Source organism: Zootoca vivipara, chromosome 14, assembly GCF_965207765.1.
Source record: "Zootoca vivipara chromosome 14, rZooViv2.hap1.1, whole genome shotgun sequence".
NCBI lineage: Eukaryota > Metazoa > Chordata > Lepidosauria > Squamata > Lacertidae > Zootoca > Zootoca vivipara.
The window spans coordinates 12,410,797-12,431,598 of NC_142597.1; positions in this window are offsets into that span (position 1 = coordinate 12,410,797).

A 20,802-nucleotide genomic window follows, 5' to 3' on the forward strand; every position below is an offset into this window, starting at 1 on the left:
CTCTCCCTGCTTTCCCCTTTGCTCGGGGACGGGCTTGAACTCAGGAGGGGAGGGACTTCGCGATATCCCCTGTCCCTCACATCCACCCCCCTCCCAAGCTCTCCTTCACCCCTCCCCAGGCCCCCCCCATGTGTCGGTGACGACTGGAAGCCTAAGAACTCAGTGCTCTCCGAGCCCGTTGGTGTGAATACCTCCCCCCAGTCCTGCGAGCCCCCCCCTTCCGCCTGGGCGGACGGGAATCCCAAAAAGTCCGTGGCGTCAGAGCTGGTGGGGGTAAAAACGTTCTGCCAATCTGCTCCTTCCTCTGACTGGGTGGATCTCGGTGACACCCATACCTCATCCTCTGGTTCCTCAAACTCCGCTTCCCAGCGCCATGGTGAGCTGCTCTCCCGTGCCTCCTCCTCCTCCCCCTCCCTTTCCATGTGCCAGGGCTTGGGTCTGTGGGGAAAGAGGGCGTGAAATTCTTCCACCAAGAATTCCTCCTGTATCTGAGTGGCTGGGACCCATTCATTCTGGGACGGTGGAGCATCCTCCCATGCCATGAGGTACTCCAGTCCCCCCACCCCCCACCTTGAATCCAGGATGGCCGTGGCCTCATTGAGTTGCTCCCTGCCTTCCCTCTCCCCCCCTCCCTCGGGGGTTTGTTCGCTGTCTCGGAGCCTGCTGCTTTCCCTGTACGGCGACAGCAGCGATCTATGAAACACTGGATGCACCCTCATGTCCTCTGGCAGTGCCAGCCTGTATGCCACCGGGTTGACCTGTTGCGTGACCGTGAAGGGGCCCAGCCTTTTGGGTGCCAGCTTTTTGCACCTCCCTCTGGTGGGAAGGCCCTCCGAGGACAACCACACCTTGTCCCCCACCCTGATGACCTCCCCTAGTCGCCTGTGGCGATCTGCCCCCTTTTTGTACGCTTCCTTGGCCCTCTCCAAGTGTTCTCTGAGCTGCTGGTGCACCGTCTCCAGTTCCTCTGCCCAATCCTCAGCCTGTGGGCCCTCCTCCTCCTCCTCCCCCTCCCTCTCTGGGAAAGATCTGAGGTCGCGCCCGTAATTGGCCTTAAAGGGCGACACCCCTGTGGAGACGTGCACTGCATTGTTGTAGGCAAATTCTGCTAGTGGCAGGCGATCCACCCAGTCCGTTTGCCTCTGGCTGACGTAGCATCTCAGGTACTGCTGCAGAATGGCGTTGACCCTCTCCGCTTGTCCGTTGGTCTGCGGGTGTCTAGCCGTCGACAAGCTGACCTCCACCTGCAGGAGGTTCATGAGCCGCCGCCAGAACCTGGAAACAAATTGGCGGCCACGATCCGAAATAACCCTTAAAGGTAATCCATGCAGTCTGAAAACGTGATCAACAAACAGTTTGGCTGTCTCTTCTGCAGAGACTGCCCTGGCACACGGTATAAAGTGGCACATTTTGGACATGAGGTCCACCACCACCAACACTGCGGTCTTACCCCGGGAAGAAGGCAGATCTGTGATGAAGTCCATGGACAGCACTTCCCACGGCCTGCGTGGCGTGGCTAAGGGCTCCAGCAACCCTGGTGGCGCTGCTCTGACCACCTTTGCCCGCTGGCAGGTGTCACAGCCCCGTACATAGTCTCGAACATCTTCCCTCACCCCTGGCCACCAGAAGTGTCTCATGACTAGGTGAGTGGTCTTGTCCCTTCCAAAATGCCCCGCCGTTGGGTTGTCGTGCATCTGTTTGAGGACCGTACGTCTGAGCTGGGTGGTGGGCAGGTACAGTGCCCCCTTGTAGAAAAGCAGCCCTCTGCGTTCTGCAAAGTCTTTTGCCTGCTCCCTCCCCCCTCTCAGTTCTCTGAAGATGCGGTTGGCAAAGTCATCCGCTGCCGTCAGTGCTGTGAGTTCTGCCTCGCTCACCACTGCTGCTCCGCAGGACCATGCCGACGGGGGGAAAATGTGCCTTGGGGCTGGTGGCTCCTCCTCCTCCATGTACTCTGGCTTGCGGGAGAGGGCATCCGCCCTGACGTTCTGCTCTCCCGGGATGTAGTGTATGGAGAAGTTGAAGTTCGAGAAGAACTCTGCCCACCGTATCTGCCGCTGGTTGAGCACCCTGGCAGTTCTCCAGAACTCCAGGTTCTTGTGGTCTGTGCACACCCGGATGGGGTGCTTGGCGCCCACCAGGAAGTGTCTCCAATGTTTGAACGCAGCGTGGATCGCAAGAAGTTCTTTGTCAAACACGGTGTAGTTGCGCTCGGGCTGTGTCAACTTCCTGGAGAAGAAGGCACAGGGTCTCCACTCCCTGTTGGTGTCCAGTTGCAACAAAATGGCGCCCACAGCTTTCTCAGAAGCATCTGTCTCAATGCGTAGGGGCGCGTCCTGGACCACGTGGAACAGGTTCTGGTCCGAGGCGAACACCCTCTTGAGGCTTTCGAACGCTGCTTGCGCCTCTGGTGTCCACCTGAACTTCTGCTTGCCTCTCAGGCAGTCAGTGATGGGAGCCGTAACGCGAGAGAAGTTCTTGATGAACTTCCTGTAGAAGTTGGCGAAGCCTAGTAGGCGTTGGGCATCTTTGCGCGTCCTGGGGCTGTGCCAGTCCAGGATGGCCTGCACCTTGTCCTTGTCCATCGCCAGCCCCTTGTCTGACAGCTTGTAGCCCAGGAAGTCCACCTCCTTGGTGTGAAACTTGCACTTCTCCAGCTTCACATACAGGTGGTTCTCCTTCAGGCGCTGCAACACTTCCCTGACATCTTTCACATGCTGCACTGGGTCATTGGAATAGATAAGGATGTCATCCAGAAAGACCAGGCAGTTCTTGAAGAGGAGGGACCCCAGGACGTGGTGCATGAAGGCCTGGAAGCATGCTGAGCCCCCTTGCAAACCGAAGGGCATCACCAGATATTCAAAAGAGCCGAGAGGCGTGAACATCGTGGTCTTCCACTCATCGCCTTCCCGGATCCTGATCAAGTTGTACGCCCCCCTCAGGTCTAGCTTGGTGAAAATCTTGCCCCTGCGTGCTGCTGTCAGGAGATCATCCACTCTGGGCATGGGGAAAGCCACTGGCTCTGTCACCGAATTCAGCCGTCTAAAATCCACCACCAGGCGGCGCTGTTGCGTGTCTTTCTTGTCCACCCAGAAGACCGGGCTGCCCCCTGCTGCCTTGCTTTCTCTGATGAACCCCCGCTTGAGGTTCTTGTCGATGAAAGCGCGCAGATCCTCCAGTTCCTGGTCTGACATGGCGTACAGCTTGGCTGGGGGTATAGTTGCCCCTGGCACCAGGTTGATCTGGCAGTCAAAAGGCCTGTGTGGGGGTAGGTGGTCGGACTCCGCTTCGCTGAAGACCTCCTGCAGGTCCCAGTACGGCTTGGGTATCGCCTCACCCCCTTTGACGTGCATGGTGGCCACCGTGGCTATCGGAGGCCCCTCCCCTGGTTGGTGCTGCATGCAATGTTCCAGGCAAAAGTCCGATCCAAAAGTGATGCATCTCTGGTGCCAACTGATGGAGGGGTCGTGGCGCGCCAGCCAGCTCATGCCCAAGACGATGGGGGGGTCTGAGATGGTGGTGACGTTGAATGCCAGTGTCTCTGAGTGCCTTCCCACCGTCATTCTCATGGGGGGGGTTTGATGAGTGATGGCCCCCCCCAGCAGCTCTCTGCCGTCAATGGTTGCCACGTGAAGGGGAAAATCCAGCTGCAGAAGCTGGATCTGGTGCTCTTCTGCAAAGTTTCTCGAGAAGAAGTTCGCTGAGGCACCACTGTCAATTAAGGCAAGGACTGTCAGGGGATAGCCATTAGGGAGCGTTAGCGTGACTTCTAGAACCACTCCTGCTCTGGGAGGGGTGGGCTGGCTCTGCTCCTCTCTGTGCGGGTGGGTGGGCTGGGGCTGTTGTCTGCTGACTGTGCCTGGCTGCTGCCCCTTGTCTCCTGCAGCCAGGCTTTCCCGTTTCCCTGCTGTGGTGCTGCGTCAGTGGGGGAGGGCACCACCGTTCCCGCCCTTCCTTGCCACTCCCTGCGATGTGGGCAGTCTCTGACGAGATGCTGGGGGGAGTTGCAGAGAAAGCAATTCCCGCCCTTTCCCTCCTTGCGTCTTGGCGCCGCTGGGGTTTGAAAAGCCCGCGCGCGCGCGCTATCAATCTGCATGGGTTCCTGGTCCTGGCTGGCCCCAGGCGTGGCTTGAAAGGGTTGTTGGGGGAGTGGTTTCTCCTGCGACCGTGGGAACCAAGCCCGCTTTGCGCGCGTTGCTTGTTTGTCGCTCCACCGGGATTCCTGTCTCACCCCCACCGCCAGAGCCGCTTTGCTCAGCTGATCCATATCACTGGGCTTTGGACCTCTCGAGAGCTCATCCTTCACCTCCTCATGCAACCCCAAGTAGAACGCCGCTTGCATTGGGGGGGACCCCAGTTCCCACCCCAATCTGTGCACCAGCATGGTGAATTTCGCCCAATACGCGCGAACTGTCATATTTCCTTGGCGTAAATTATGAAGTTCCTCCTTAGTCTGGTCCATATGACTATCGGACGAATACATCGTTTTCAAACCTTCTAGAAATAGTTTGACATTCTTCATGCAAGGATTCCTTGTTGCAATTAACGGTCTTAGCCACTCCCTGGCTGCCCCGGTAAGGTGCTCCACAATAAACGCTACTCTGTGCTCATCATCAGGGAACTCATCGTGGTGCAGCTCAAGAGCATACACAATCTCAGTCTCAAAGCCTTGAAATTCCTTCGGGTCTCCATTGAACTTGCTAACTAGGGTCCCAGCTCTCCTTCCTGGCAGCACTTGGACTTGGGGTGCCCCTCCCGCCTTGTTTTTCTCTGCATCCAGCTTGTTTTGGAGGTCTACCGCCACCGCCCTTAATTGCTGCTCTTTTTCCTGAAGCTCTCTCACCTGTTTCGCAAGTTGTAGCCGGTCGTCCTGGACCTTCTTAGTCTCCTCTTTAGCTGCCTTCAATTCTCCCTGCGCCTGCAGCGACAGCTGCTGCAGTTCTAGCTGGGCTTGCTCCGCGATCTGCCGCCACTTCTCCGCCTCTGACACGCTCATCCCGGCAACTCCAAAGTAGCCCAAAAATGATTAGGAGGTTGCTGTCACGGTGGCCGGAGTGGACTACTTCAGAGTAACGACGCCACGCAGCTCTGCATTTTATTCTTTTATTGGTGCTGCGTATTTACAGTGCTCAAGTCATTGCTATTTACACGGAGTGATGTGGTCAGTCGGTTTCAGAACCTCCTAATGGCTTTTGGCGCGTCTTTCTCCAACACAAAAGCTTTGGCAGACCCATCCTCTTGCCCCTCCTCTTCCTGCGTAATTCTGGAGTTGGGGGGATGGGTCTTCCCCCCTTGCTTGCCCCTTCCTGTCCCACCTGGGACCCTGGCTCCTCTACCTTGCCTGAGCCTCGGACACGACTTCCTGCTTCCCCACTGGAATCGGAACTCTCCCTGCTTTCCCCTTTGCTCGGGGACGGGCTTGAACTCAGGAGGGGAGGGACTTCGCGATATCCCCTGTCCCTCACACCAGCTAAGGAATACTTTAAAACCCAGCAAATAGCAGGGAGAGCTTCCTGAAATAGATTGCCAGTGTTTCCATATCACATATTAATTGGCAACAGCCCATTTGGAAACCCGTAAAAAGCTGGGGAGGTGGCAAGAAATTGCAAAATACAAAGTTGCCAGTTCTCTTTTGCAGTTGCCATTTCATCTTTTGCAGGAAGCAGGGGAATCTTATAGGCAAAAATCACAATCCTCACGATGATAAAGTAATAAGGCTGTGATTTCATTTCTGCAGAGAAGAAGCTGAAAAGTATGAGCTTGGCTCATAAATGGGGAAAAAAGCAGCAAATAACCCATTTAAATAAAAGTACATTAGTATTAATTCAGTACCAAGGCAAGTGCAATTTAAGTTAATTTAAATCCATAGTTTGTATCCAACTAAGCTCTGCTCAGAGTTCGCCCATTGAAATCAATGAACCAAAGTAACCAAAGTGAGCAATGCCCATTGATTTCAGTGGACAACTCTGAATATGACTAACCCTGGGTACCACCCAATATATTTAAACATGCCTAATTCGGCAGGCGATCAAGTAACATACAGAATTTACTATCGCAGGGTGTCATTGAAAACTACTAGCTTAGATCGATTCAAAACGGGGTAGGTAAATTAATAGGCAATAAAAAAGGTAAAGGGACCCCTGACTGTTAGGTCCAGTCGCGGACGACTCTGGGGTTGCGGCGCTCATCTCGCTTTGCTGGCCAAGGGAGCCAGCGTACAGCTTCTGGGTCATGTGGCCAGCATGACTAAACCGCTTCTGGCGAAACTAGAGCAGCGCATGGAAACGTCATTTACCTTCCCGCTGGAACGGTGCCTATTTCTCTACTTGCACTTTGACGTGCTTTTGAAGTGCTAGGTTGGCAGGAGCTGGGACTGAGCAACAGGAGTTCACCCCGTCACGGGGATTTGAACCACCAACCTTCTGATCGGCAAACCCTAGGCTCAGTGGTTTAGACCACAGCGCCACCCGCATCCTCATAGGCAATAGGTTGGCCCATATTGTGTGGTTATTTCAGGGGGAGCTGCCCTCTAGATGTTGGACTCCAGTGCCCATCAGCACCCCACCAATGTGGCCAGGGGTCAGGAATGATGGGAGTTACAGTCCGACAACATCCAGAGGGCACAACATTTGTAACTGGTGGAGCATTGGACTAGGCTAGGTGAGATCCAGGCTCACATCTGTACTCAAGTCAGGAAACTCACCAGTTGACTTTTGGGCAGCCACTATCTCCTAACCTAACCTGCTTTAGAATATTGATTCAGCCCCCCTCCCATGTGCTGCAACTGCGCAAGCAAGCCACCATTTAAAATTTCCCACAATGCCCCAGAGCGGCACATGGAGGGCATTGTGGGAAACAAAAGAGTGCCAGGCCAACCTAACTGCTGCCAGACAGGGCTACTTCCCGAGAGGAAACTGTATCCCTTCTGTTCTGCCCACAGGATGTCAGAAGGGAAAAGGGTCTACCGTTCCTCAGGCCCTCCTGCTTTTTTAAGTGCCCAGCTCTTCCTAAGTTTAATAAAAGTTGCAGCCTATTTGCATGGCAGCCAAGCCCAAGAGTCAGCCCTCCTCGCTTCCTTCCCATTTGAGAAAATCGCATATAGTTCTTGTCCAGGCCCTGGGAGACTTAATTAAATGTGTTAATTCTGCAGCCTCCTGCTGTAATTTGTCAAGTAGGTCTGTTTTAAGTCTCACAACCCTAAGGTCAGAGATGGAGTGTCCAGGGAGACTGAAATGCTCCAGTGCTTGAGCATGTTTCTCTCTGAAATGTCTGATCTGTTTGTCTTTATTTTCTTACAGAGGGACCAGCCTCATTGACCAATGTAAAGTACACAGTGTTCTCAGGCATACATGGGAATTAGTGCTTCATACCACACAGCTCAGGGACCCAGGTGGCGCTGTGGGTTAAACCACTGAGCCTAGGGCTTGCTGATCAGAAGGTCGGCGGTTCGAATCCCTGTGACGGGGTGAGCTCCCGTTGCTTGGTCCCTGCTCCTGTCAACCTAGCAGTTCGAAAGCACGTCAAAGTGCAAGTAGATAAATAGGAACCGCTACAGCAGGAAGGTAAACGGCGTTTCCATGTGCTGCTCTGGTTTGCCAGAAGCGGCTTTGTCATGCTGGCCACATGACCTGGAAGCTATACGCTGGCTCCCTCGGCCAATAATGCGAGATGAGCGCGCAACCCCAGAGTCGGTCACGACTGGACCTAATGGTCAGGGGTCCCTTTACCTTTACCTTACCACACAGCTCAGGGATGAGGAACCTGTGGGTCTTCAGATGTTGTTGTACTCCAGCTCCTATCATCGCTGACCACTGGCCAGGCCACTTGGGGCTGATGGGAGTTGTAGTCCAACGACACTCAGGCCACACCTGCACCTTACATTTAAAGCAGTATTACACCACTTTAACAGCCATGGTTTCCCCCGAAGAATCTTGGGAACTTTGGTTTGTTAAGGGTGCTGAGAATTGTTAAGGAATCCCTATTCCCTATACAATTCTCTCTTTTTGTATATAATTTTTATTAAATTTTCTGTTTTACCATTTTAACAACTCATTTGTACATCCTTAAAATATCGATGACTTCCCTTCTTCTCTTTCCATGGTTCATTTTGCATATCATAAATCGCTGCATATTTTACAAAAACCATACCATTCAGTATTCCATTATTACTTCCATCATAACTTATTTACACTGTTGAATTTATCTTAATGCTGCCAGCATTTTTAGCTGTACACAGTTATTTCCCATATATTCAATAAACGTTTTCCAATCTTCTCTAAACATATGTTCCTCTTATTCTAGATACTAAGTCTGCAAGCTGCACATATTCCGTCAACTTAAGTTGCCACTCTTCTTTGGTTGGGGCCTTGCTCGTTTTCCATTTTTGGACTAACAAAACACGGGCTGCAGTAGTGGCATACATAAATAAACTTTTCTTTGACACCTGGGAATCTCAGTCTGAATTATCCCCAACAGAAAGGACTCTGGTTTTTTGGGGAGGCACTCAGGTTCTGCTGGTGGGCATCTTTTTGGCCACTGTAAGAGCAGAGTGCCAGACTCAAGGGGCTCTTGGCATGATCCAACAAGGCCCTACTTACGTTCTGAAGCTTGCCTAAATCCAATGGGATTCCTCAATGGGCTGGCTTCAACTCGGTGGCTGCCATTTCCCAACCTCATATATCTGGGTTAAAAGAAAATAGTGTGGTTTCCTGAAGTGGGCTATTTTGCCAGGCTTTTCATAAAGAAGCCAAAGGTTCACGCCGTGGTTTTTTTATGAGGGTGGCAGCGGAAGAAAGCCAGGCAGCTGGGAGGCCTGCAGGGAAGGAAAACAGAACTGTAGAACAAGGCCCCAGTCCTCTGTTTTTCCCTACTCTGGCTCCATCTAGTGACAAATCCAAAGGGAAATGCGGAATGATGTATACAAGGCTCCTCCAGATCACCGGTTTTCTCAGCAGTCTTCCTGATTTGCTGACATAAAGCTTATATGGAGTTTAGGCCATGTGTGTTCTTTATTGAGCAGCTGTTCTGATTTATATGACAGTGAGCATTTGTCCCAATTTGCTTGCGCAGCGTTTACATGTCTTCCCTTTAACCAATTTGTTCATCCCACACTTTTCAGTGCATTTCCCCATCACTTTCCTAACTGCAGAAAGTATGAGGGTTTTTTTTAAAAGTGGATTTGTTGCCTTAGGGCAGGCACCCCCAAACTCGGCCCTCCAGATGTTTTGGGACTACAACTCCCACCATCCCTGACCACTGGTCCTGTTAGCTAGGGATGATGGGAGCTGTAGTTCCAAAATATCTGGAGGGCCGAGTCTGGGGGTGCCTGCCTTAGGGGAATCCATTTTAATAGCTTAAGTCTAATTTTAGGTATGCACTCAAATCCCTGACAGCCTAGAGGCAACCATAGACAGGGCTACGTTCTGCAGTTCCTCGTTCTTACATCTAGTTCTTCCTTTGTACCACAATGTCCACTTTCTGTTCCCATTGTGCTTTTTCACCAACCAGCCTCATATGTAGTGTGGAACTTTTCCAGTAGTTCTATTCCAACAATAAAGGAATGAACTAAATTCTTGGTGAAGAGGTTGGCAGATACCGACCAAGCATCTCCAGAGTAGACAGAGCAAACGTCACCAAAGCAAAAGAGCTATGTATGCATTAGTGGCTTAAAGTGCAATGAGGTTGTCCCCTACACTGCATTTCGAGTTGCATTTTTACGTTGCTATACACGCTGGGGACAGGGCAGAGATGCATCTCTCTTCACCCCATGTGCATTACTTGATTTGTTTCCTCGCTTTTGCAACACACATGCGGAACTCCAGTAAAGCTGTTCTCTGAGCATGCACAATGGCTGCCACAAATGTGCACGGTCTGCATGACCATGGCTTATATTTTCAAATGGGATGGAAGCTGGCTTAAGGGGCAGCACATCAAAAAGCAGCACTTTTCAGGAAACTGCAGGACACCCAGGGATTATGGCTAACACTCTGTGAATGGCTTCAAACACCAGCAGTGGAGTGCACTGGAGCCAGAGTAACTGGTATCATGGTGTACAGATTAGGGACTCCTCTATGCAGCTGCAAATAAAATGTTTAAAGTATGTTTTAAGTGTTATATACAATGTGATGGCAAGCCTTATGGAAAATACAGTGTATTTTTAAAAACGCTTTTTTAAAAAGCATCTTCAGAATGGTTTGTATATGTGTGTAGATTCCACCTAGGTTTGATTTGAAGGTTGCAGTTCACCTTATGATATTCCAAATAAAAATCCATTCATATTTTTGAAGAGTAAAATTGCCTTGCTTTCGCTCTCAGCCATTGTTTTCTTCATTCACTTGCCTTTACTGGAGCGGAGAGAACGTTTCATTAAAACCAAACATAGTACGGATTGTTCTGACTTAAGTTCATCTGTTTATCAGAAGAAAGAAACAACCTTGGCTGCATACACACCTTACAGTTAAAGTAAGGTGTTCCAATTTTGGTTAAAAACAGCTCAAAGACATTAAGAGATTAGATAGATTCATTAAGAATAGATCAATTCAAGGTACTAGTTATGATGGTTTCATGCAGGTTTAGAAGCAGTGTGCCACTGGGGAGCAACAATGAGAGAAGGCAATGGCCTCCCATGTCCTGTTTTTGGGCTTCCCAATGGCACCTGGTACTCTAAGATGCTAGATGAGATATTGGTTCAATCCAGCCAAGCTCTTCCTATGTCCTTTGTCCTTATTTACGGAGTCTGGGGTGGCATTGGACTACAACTCCCATCATCCCTGACCCTTGGCCATACTGCCTGGGGCTTGCAGGAATTTGAGTCAAACAAAACTAAAGGCCACAAATTCCCCAACTCTGCCCTAGGTTCAATTGAATCATAGGACGCGGGTGGCGCTGTGGGTTAAACCAGTGTGCCGCTTGGGCTTGCCAATTGAAAGGTCGGTGGTTCGAATCCCCGTGACGGGGTGAGCTCCCGTTGTCCAGTCCCAGCTCATGCCAACCTAGCAGTTCAAAAGCACGCAGTGCAAGTAAATAAATACCTCCAGCGGGAAGGTAAACAGCGTTTCCGTGCGCTGCTCTGGTTTCACCAGAAGCGGTTTAGTCATGTTGGCCACATGACCCAGAAAAACTCTGCGGAAGCGGACAAACGCCAGCTCCCTCGGCTAGTAAAGCAAGATGAGCGGCACAACCCCAGAGTTGTTCGTGACTGGACTTAATTGTCAGGGGTCCCTTTACCTTACTGTCATAGAATCATAGAGTTGGAAGGGACCGCAAAGATCATCGAGTCCATCCTCCTGTAATGCAGGAATCTTTTGCCCAAGGTGGGGCTTGAATAGGCTTGCCTTACGTCAGGTTTCTCTAAGAAAGCTCAACAATTTGGGTTTTACTTTTTGAAATATGGCAACCCATATTTCACAGCCCTGAGATTAAGAGCCTCGTGTTCTACCGACTGAGGTATCCCTCGGTGGTTTGAAATAACCTCATTCTGTTCCCAACGTTTGTTGAGCAAGTTGCTCACTTTGAGCTGCTTGCAGTGCGGCACTCTTGCCACCATCTTTGCCTCCTTTTCCTGCGAGTTCTGGCATCACAGAATTGTAGAGTTGGAAGGGACCCTGAGGATCATCTAGTCCAGCCCTCTGCAATGCAGGAATATGCAGCTGTCCCATACAGGGATTGAACCTGCAACCTTGGCATTATCAGCACCACTCTCTAACCAACTGAGCTGTCCATGCTTGGGACATGTCTTTAGGACAAACGTCCAGGATCCTATTTAGCAGAATGAGGAGGGCCTCTAAACACAGTAGGACTAGCTTACTACATTGCGATGTAAGGCAATTAAATGCAGAGACTACAATTGTTGAATTGCGCCTGGCCAGACATTAGACTTCTCTGAGCTGGAAGAATTGTGGCAGCTTCTAGATCAGGCTAGAATTTTGCCTTGGTAATAACAGTGTTCACTGGTTTCCAATCTGTGGCTATGGGTGGCCCAACCCTGAGGATTTCAAAATCAGGTTGCCACCTTTTCAAGTGGGACTCCTATGCATTTACCAGCTGTGTGACAGGCAGAGAGCCAGAGTTTAACGTCTTACCCCCGTGCTTCAAAAAGCTTTGCCTGTTGCATTCCTGTCTGTGCTGCAGCTGCCAAAGGCACAGGAGTCACATCGGGATGGGGAGGCAGCAACCCTACAAAATACATTTGCCTTTTCTCATCCTTAAGAGAACCAGAGAACCAATTCTGCTGCTTTCCTTTCCACCGCTGGAACAGACGCACCTGCAGAGCCAGACTTTTCACTGGCAGCCATCGCCATGCCCCGATTTGCATCAAAGAATGAGCCCTTCTCTTTTCAGCCTAAACCTCTTGCTTCATGAGCAAAGGGAGGGATTAACATGTACAGGAAACCCTGGCTGAAAAAGTAGCAGGCCAGCCAGCTGAGGATTAGCATCACCCAGCACAAAGCGGCTGCAGTCATTAGTGCGAAAGTCTGCCACGGACTCCGTAATGCCCTACAAGGTGTTAATCTGCTCGGGAACCTTGCCTTCCATTAAAGACGGCTGCACTGGGGGGGCTAACCCATATAGGCAGGAACTTCTCGCCGCGGAACCATGCCCGCTTACAGCACCAACCATGATGCCACAGGGGAATGTGAATGCAGAGCCATCCAATCAATGCAGAGGCAGGAAAACTGAAGATGCTGACCTAACCTTAAAAGCAGCTTTGTGGCTCCTTCTTATAAGATGTAGGGGAACAACAGCTGGGCAATAACACTCCTTCATTCTGGCACGCAGGACTCCTCGCACTGTCCTCCTTTTCTCCTGAGCAGTTATTGAGATCAATCGGACCAGAGTCCGGCAAGAGCTGAGCTTGCACTTTCTGCACTCGCAAATATCACAGAGCAAGCATCTGTTTCCTGCTCTTATTGTTCCAGTATTTCACTGGATGGGGATATTAGTAGAATTCAAGTTCCTGTCCCTAGAACAAATCACGGATCGATGTTCTGCTCAGTGTCTCTTGGTCCAGCAGTATGCTCTCTCTTTTTTTGGCATAAAGCAGAGGCTATTTCTCTGACAAATGTTGACATGGCAACCTGCCAGGAAAGGAAAAAGAACAACAGCTAAAATGCAGCTGGAGGTGGAGATTCCTCATCTCATCATGCATGCTGAACCTGAACTCCCACATCAAAAAAATTGCTTTGTTATCACCACCACAGAAAATGGCAGGGCATATGAATTGCCCCGTGTCAGCACTACAGAGCATGGGTGTGAATTGCCCCTTAATTTCAGCAGAGTTGATCCAAAGATGCCTGTTTGCAAAAGGGTTTGTCTCCACATAAAGATGTGGGGAGATGGTCTGAGTGAGCAAGCTAGATTTCGCTGTTCATCACCATACCATTTGTGCCTGGATAGCTCAGTTGGTGATAACACCAAGGTTGCAGGTTTGATCCCTGTATGGGACAGCTGCATATTCCAACTTTGCAGGGGGTTGGACTAAATCATCTTCAGGGTCCCTTCCAAATCTACAATTCTATGATTTTGCCAGTTCCCCCCATGTTTGACACTTTGTGCCCATGGAAATGCAACTGCCCTTGGTTGTCAATCTGCAACAGGTTCCTCCTATTAAATTCTGTACAGGAAAGCAGGGCTGGCCCTACCGTTGGGCAGGTCTTCTTACTTAGCTGATTTTGGGTGTCATGAAAGGTCTGCAAATTATTGATTATTCACTTTATTATTGTAGCAAGGGATGAGAAGACAGGCTTGTAGGATTTTGGTCCTCTGGTGCCTTGAGTGATATTCAACTTGACATGAGGCGGAAGCAGCGATGGGAGAGGGGATTTGATTCACCTCTCATTTAAAGGCAGACTGAAGGTCTCTTTCGAAATTTGCATTTTTCCAATTTTTGCGATGCAGTTCACCAACAAAGTCGTGCATATAAAAATGCATCTACTAAAGTGTGCATAGAAATGTGTGTGTGTGTGTGTGAATTTGCTTTTCAGAAATGTGTATATTAAGAAAAACTACAAACAAAAATGTGCAGAGAAGGAGAAATTCACACCAAAATCGTGGTGAATTTGTGCGAGTTGTTTTATTTTTAAATTGCAAACCAATGTGGAAATGTAGCGAACCAAGCTTACGATTTGAACTAGGAGAAACTGAAATCGACAGACCTGGCCACCCTTGGGCACCACCCTTCTTGTGCTTTAACTGCTAAATTAAAATATCTCCCTTCTCCCCAGCTTCTGATAATTGGTCAGTTTTGTTGGGGGCTAGTTTGTTTTAGTTAAAAGGCCCTTGTTAGACTTTCGTTTTATTTTTTTTAAAAAATAGTGTTTTGGCTTTTACGTGATTCTTGTGAACATTTTGTGAAGCTCCTGGAAGGGATATTTTGTTGTTAGTTGGTGGTTAAAATGTATTTTAAATAAATAAATGTCAAAAGAGGGACTATGGTGTACGTTTCAGAAATTGGGACCGGAAAGGATTTGCTGGGGGTCGTGCACAGTTGGTGTTTCAGAGCTGTGCTGTTGCCCTCGAGGTTCCTGTTCATCCAGGAAATTCCATCAGATAAGCTATGGATGCAGGAGCTGATAAGAGCACAAAGAAAGCACACACTCACACACAAGAGAGAGAGAGAGAAATGCCAACTGGTCAGGAAAGGCCTGAGAAGGGAAAGGTCAGAAGACAGGAAGATATAAACAGCTAGACTCTGAAGGACCTAAGCAGCTGGCAGGCAGCAGAGAACGACGCGCTTCCCATTTACCTGGCAAACCTAATCTGCAAAGATTTTAATTAAAGATTTTAAGAAATTGGTTTTATGCAAATGACAGCAGTGTGGAGGGTTCTCTTCCTCCTCTTGCTTTGAAGAAGGATACAGAACTCCAGCGAGGAGGAAGCCTGGAGGGGCCTCCGTCTCTGCCTGCGCGGGCAACGCTTACGATTTCTATCACAACTCTCGTGATATTTGAGGGTATTTTTAAACCCCGCTGCTGGGAACCAGATTTGGAGGGGGAAGGAACTTTTCTTTTTCATGTCTTTTAAAAAGGGTGGAAGGATTTGAAAGTTTTTCTTTAATTTTCTTTTTTTAAAATGAAGCAACGGAGTTAAAATTGGAAGCGATAAAGCAAAATAACAGAAAGGATATCGAGGGTGGGGAGACTTTCAAAGGAGAAACGAATGTTCTTCCTGGCAAGGGGAAATCTGCACCATCCCTTTAAAGCATGTGGTTCCCCCCCCTAGGATCCTGGGAACTGTAGCTTGCTCAGGGCGCTGGGAATTGTAGCTCTGTGGTAGATAAACTGCAGTTCTTGAGATTCTATTGATGGGGGGGGGGGAGTTTGTTTATTAATTAAATTTATACACCACCCTTCAGACCTGAGACCTCCGGATATAGGACGGTATAGAAATTCAATTAATAATAATTAATAAAATAATAATTGATCAGAAGATCTCAGGGCGGTTCACACGTTTGCAGCATCCAGTGGCGTTGGATCGGAGGCCACAGACATACCCTGGTTTTGGATTCCTTGGTTGCCTCAGACTCGCCACTCTTTCTTTCCCCATCTTTAAAATGGGTAGAATGATAGGAACCGAGGAAAGCGCCTTATGCCAACTCAGAGCATTGGCTCTCCTAGCTCAGGACTGTCTACACTGACTTGCAGGTGCTGCAGCCCTTCAAGATTTGGAAGGGAGTCATTCCCAGCTAACATGTCCATGTGTCCTTTGGGGCCAGTCGCGACCTCTCGGTCTATTCTACCTCATCCAGAAGAAAGACACACCTAGAAGAAAGAGGACGTGTCACCCTCCAACGACTTTGCCACCTAAGTGTGGGGTGTGATCCATGAGAGGCAGTCAAGTACAACATTCCTTGTAATGCTAGAGAAGACATGCGAGGGAATGTTTGGTCCAGCCAGTTGAAACTTCCTGTTCCTTCTGGCCTGGCGCATCCTTCCCTTTGCATGTGATAGAAGGTGGGCGGGACCTACCTGTCCAGGTAACAAAAGGATGAGTCACGCAGCACCCTTCCCTCTTTTTGACTTCCTTCTTCGTTTGACCAGCTTTTAGCTAGGACTGCTCTGCTAGCTCTCAGCTAACATAAGCACTGGGATTATTCCCCCATATGGGGTAGATCCACATGTACATATTTGTAACTAAGCCTGCCTTCAGGAATCCAACTGTGAACTGATGTAAGTAAACTTTTATTGACTTTGAATAAGATTGTGGCGTCTTTATTCTTTCAAGGGAACTTACCAGGAATGTACAATTCAATCTGAGACAGACTGAATTGTATAATAGTGAGAAGCTCACACGAGCATGCAACCAGACATCAGCTATGCATGTAAAAAGGGGGATGTAACTAACCGTATTCAATTTTAAAAATCACCACAAGAATTGGGCCTTAGTGGAGTCATTGTAATTCCAGCTTAAACTGTGGCATCCTTCATCCCTTCAGATTTGCTGCTGGTTGTTACGGTTAAGATTTAGCTGCCTCCAGGGATCTATTCCAAGTCATCTCTGTGAGATCATGGTACAACCTCTCTCCCCCCCCCCCTGCCAGCAAGTCTCTGCAACAGAAGCAGCCGATGTGGGAGTTCCTTCCTTGCCCACCACAGCCTTGAGCAGGAGGGATGCAGGTAGCTGAAAATCCACTTTGGGGGGAGCCAAAGGAAGTACTTCTGAAGTAAGATGAGCAGACCAAACAGCTCAGAGGAAGAACCCAGCCGACCAGAAAGCTGAGGTGCAAATGGCTATCGGGAGGCAGCTAACAATGTAATAGATTGTACAGAAGCTGACATAAAGCGACCAGAGAGGACAGCAGGCAGAAGAGGCCTTGATGCCTTTTGCAGATGACTACATTCTTGCTAGGGAAAAACAAACACACAGAGAGAACTATCCAGCTCCTCTGGGAATGAACGTGCCCATTTCAGTTGCTTTGGAGTGTAAAGACTCGCCAGGAAACCCTGTAAATCAAAGCAACTCACTAAAATGATTTAACAGCCTACGGACCTTCAGAAGGGTGCCTTGAGAGTTCTGGCGGCTTCACAGATGCCCAATAGATGTGATATGTCCAAGGGAGGATACCAATTTGCTGGACTAGAATTTCACCAGCAAGTCTCATTCTAGCTGTTTAAGGCTCGGTGGAGACGGGGGCTTGAATCCAACAAAGTTTTACTCAGTGTAGTCCTACTGAAATTAATGAGCCTAAGTAGGCACCCATTATCTTGAATGGATCTACTCTTCAGTAGAACTAGCATCAGATACAACCCAACATTCTGTTTCTGCCATTGCAAGTGTTAAATTCAGCACTGTGATGCGAGGAAGATCACACTGATTACTGCTCTTTAATTAAATAATTTGACACTTTTTTACAACAGATGAGTCACAAAGCAATTTATATTAAAGTACAGCAAATGAGAAAAGAACAAGCATCACCATAATTAATACTGAAAGTACGCAGTCACAACAATAAATTAACAAGGAAAATATCCTTCCCCACTTATCCAAAAGATGGGCACCAAGAACTTAATGGCCAGAAAAGTGAACCATATCAAGCCCCCAGGCTAACATTTTTTCCTCTATGTCCATGTACAGAGAATATACACATATTATGATTTGATAGATAAACAGGTTGATAAATAGGTATGTCAAGAGAGGTTAACACTGCATGCAACTAGTTGTAGTAGAAATGTGGGAGACCTTTATATTGTGACGAGTTAGTTGTGTCTCAATCCCAGATTTTACTTGGAACTGCATTTCTCGTGTTCGGACACCTGCTAATAAGGTGGCTTTCGCGACAAACCCAGGACGTTGCCACCAATTAAATGCGACAATCCCGGCGTTGTCACTAAAAACTTTCAATGATCCCACCTAATATGTGTGGATCCCACCAATGTGATGTGCCTCCCTTTCTATACCTTGTGCTCACAGTCAGGATTCCCTTTTACCTAAGGTTCACCCCAGCAGCCTGTGTTGCTACTTTGTGGCACCTTCTTCCTGGCACTTGTCTTCCCTGGGCTTGACCTTGAGGTTTTAAACTATTTTCCTGCTCCTCAGGTTTAGTCTAACCTCCTCACTACCATCACCACCCTCTTGAGTTAGGATACTTCACTGGAATAACTAGGCACGTCCGTTTTTAAAGTAACATTTAAGAAAGCTTTATTAATCTAGAGGACATGTAAAATGGCAATGGTTTCATGCATATAAGCTCTTGGATCATGTTCTTAGTTACAGATAAGATGGACTGAATAATATAGTTCTAATACTAGTAAACTTCTCCAAAAACACTCTAATATCTCCTACTACTATCCACACGCTCCCTCTCCCCAAAAACCCCTCTCAACTTTATCCACTCTAACCACTCTATCAACTGAAATAACTGCTCCCCATTCCTTTTAAACTCATGGCAGTCCCGCCCCTCAGGAATGGAATGTGTCACTCAACAATGAGTTTGGGATTAACCCTTTCCACCCTGGGGTTCTATCGCAAGCCAGCCCAGTCCGTTACAGCTTTCTTATAATAATATAATAATAATTTATTATTTATACCCCGCCCATCTGGCTGGGTTTCCCCAGCCACTCTGGGCAGCTTCCAACAGAAATATTAAAATACACTAATTTCTTAAAGATTAAAAGCTTCCCTAAACAGGGCTGCCTGGCGGAGTGTTAAGGTGATCCACCTTTTAAAGGAGCGCTGGTTTCGATGCATGTCGTCTCTGAATACGTTTCTTTTTTGTGTAAATTTATTTATTTGGGTTTTCCAAATTAAAATTTTACAATAATATATGAACATACAATATAGAAACAAGATTCCAAAGAATCTCCTGGACTTCCCTCCTCCCCTTTGTGGGTCCTGTTGCTAGTCCTTTCCTCCTGCATCTTTTATAATAATCCAAATTTTTGCATCTCCATTATGTCCAAAGTTCACCATCTCTGAATATGTTTCTTTTGGTAAGATATAAAAGTGCCTTGGAAACTCTCCTCCCTGAACCTCGGCATAGACTGGGACCATTTAGCCCCACTACTTTTCCATATCAAGCAGTTGGTCCCTTACCTTTCCTGCCCTGATCTGGCCACAGTGATCCATGCGACAGTCACCTCCAGGCTTGATTACTATAACTCACTCTACGTGGGGCTGCCCTTGAAGTTGTCCAGCGGGTGCAGAATGCCGTGGCGAGGCTCCTTACAGGGTCCTCACCGCAGGACCACATTCACCCAGTGCTTTTCCAGCTGCACTGGCTCCCGGTGGAGTACAGGGTCAGGTTTAAGGTGCTGTTTTTGACCTTTAAAGCCCTTTGCGGCCCAGGTGTCATGGGCTTTAAAGACACTCCAACTCAGAACGCAAGTGAGAAACGTGCTAAGAGGAAGGCACACTTGGCAAATCCACACTGTGGTCAACTCCTGCCCAGAAACCAATGTCCCCACTGTGGAAGGACGTGTGGATCCAGAATTGGCCTCCACAGCCACTTACGGACTCATTGTTAAAACCGTGTTTATGGAAGACAATCTTACTCGGCTGTGAGTGATCGCCAAGAAGAAGAAGACTGGTGTAGACAATTCAGAGACAATGCATGATCTGACTTGGTATAAGGCAGAGTCCTATGTGTCCATTGAGATGACCCTGTGGGGATCGCAAAGCGGAGTTCTGCTTCCAAAAACGATCTTGCCCTGCATGGGTGTGTTCACGCTCTGAATTAAATTGTTCCCACTTAGCTCAAGTTACACAGGCATTTGTAACAGAGCTGAACCTCCGACAACTTTCATTCAGACAGCGCCCCCGATCACTAATGCCAATCCTCAGAGCTCCACTTGTTCGCTGGAAATTTCATGGGTACTTCCAGAAGGGCCAAACCAATAAAATGTGATTGCCCTGGTTACCAGGCACAATGAGATCTCCAGCGAGGGAGCCCTAAAGAACTCCATTAACATTTATAGGTACTGAATTAAAAGTACAGATTCAATTAAGAGACACAGCTACAGAGACATAGGGGTTGGCAAAAAGCAACGGGTTGACGGGTGGGAGGTGGGAATGTGGGAGGTCTGGCAGAGTCCCTCTCTCATCTGCTGAAGGAGGCCATGCTGATGCGCCTAGGTGAACACGCACATGCAGGACACACCACCCAGCCATCCGTTTTAACTTGTGCTGCCCCGCAGGCAGCTGTCAGAAGTGAACCGAGAGCCAAGACAGGGCACCGGAGCCGAGGACCACGCAGAGGCCCCCCAGAGCTGAGAATGGGCCATTTAATGCATGACCAGAAGACATGGAATGCATCATCCAAAAAGAAAAGAAAAGGGGGGGGGAGGGTGGAAGACAAAAGAGAGAGAGAAAGATTTGCATAAAATGTGCATATGCTAATTTATATGCGTAGATGCACATTGAGAAATAGTTAACTATAATTTCAATGGAAATACAATGGTGGGTTTCAGCAAGCTTGCATGCCTGCAGTCAGCAGAGGGTAGGGTTGAGACTAACAGGTTGTCAGGGAAAATACACTTTCTTGCCAAAATCCCAGCTCCACTTGTTACTCTTCCTCTTCTTCCTCTTCCTCATCCTCCCCCCCCCTGCATGAGGAAGCCATGGAATAATTTAGGGTTGCCATACGTCCAGATTTTCCTGGACATGTCCTCTTTTTCTGAGGTAAAATCACCATCCGGGCGGATTTTTAAAATTTAAAAAATTTAAAAATTTAAAATTTTGACGTGCTTTCGAACTGCTAGGTTGGCAGGAGCTGGGACCAAGCAACGGGAGCTCACCCCGTCACAGGGATTCAAACCGCTGACCTTCTGATTGGCAAGCCCTAGGCTCTGTGGTTTAACCCACAGCGCCACC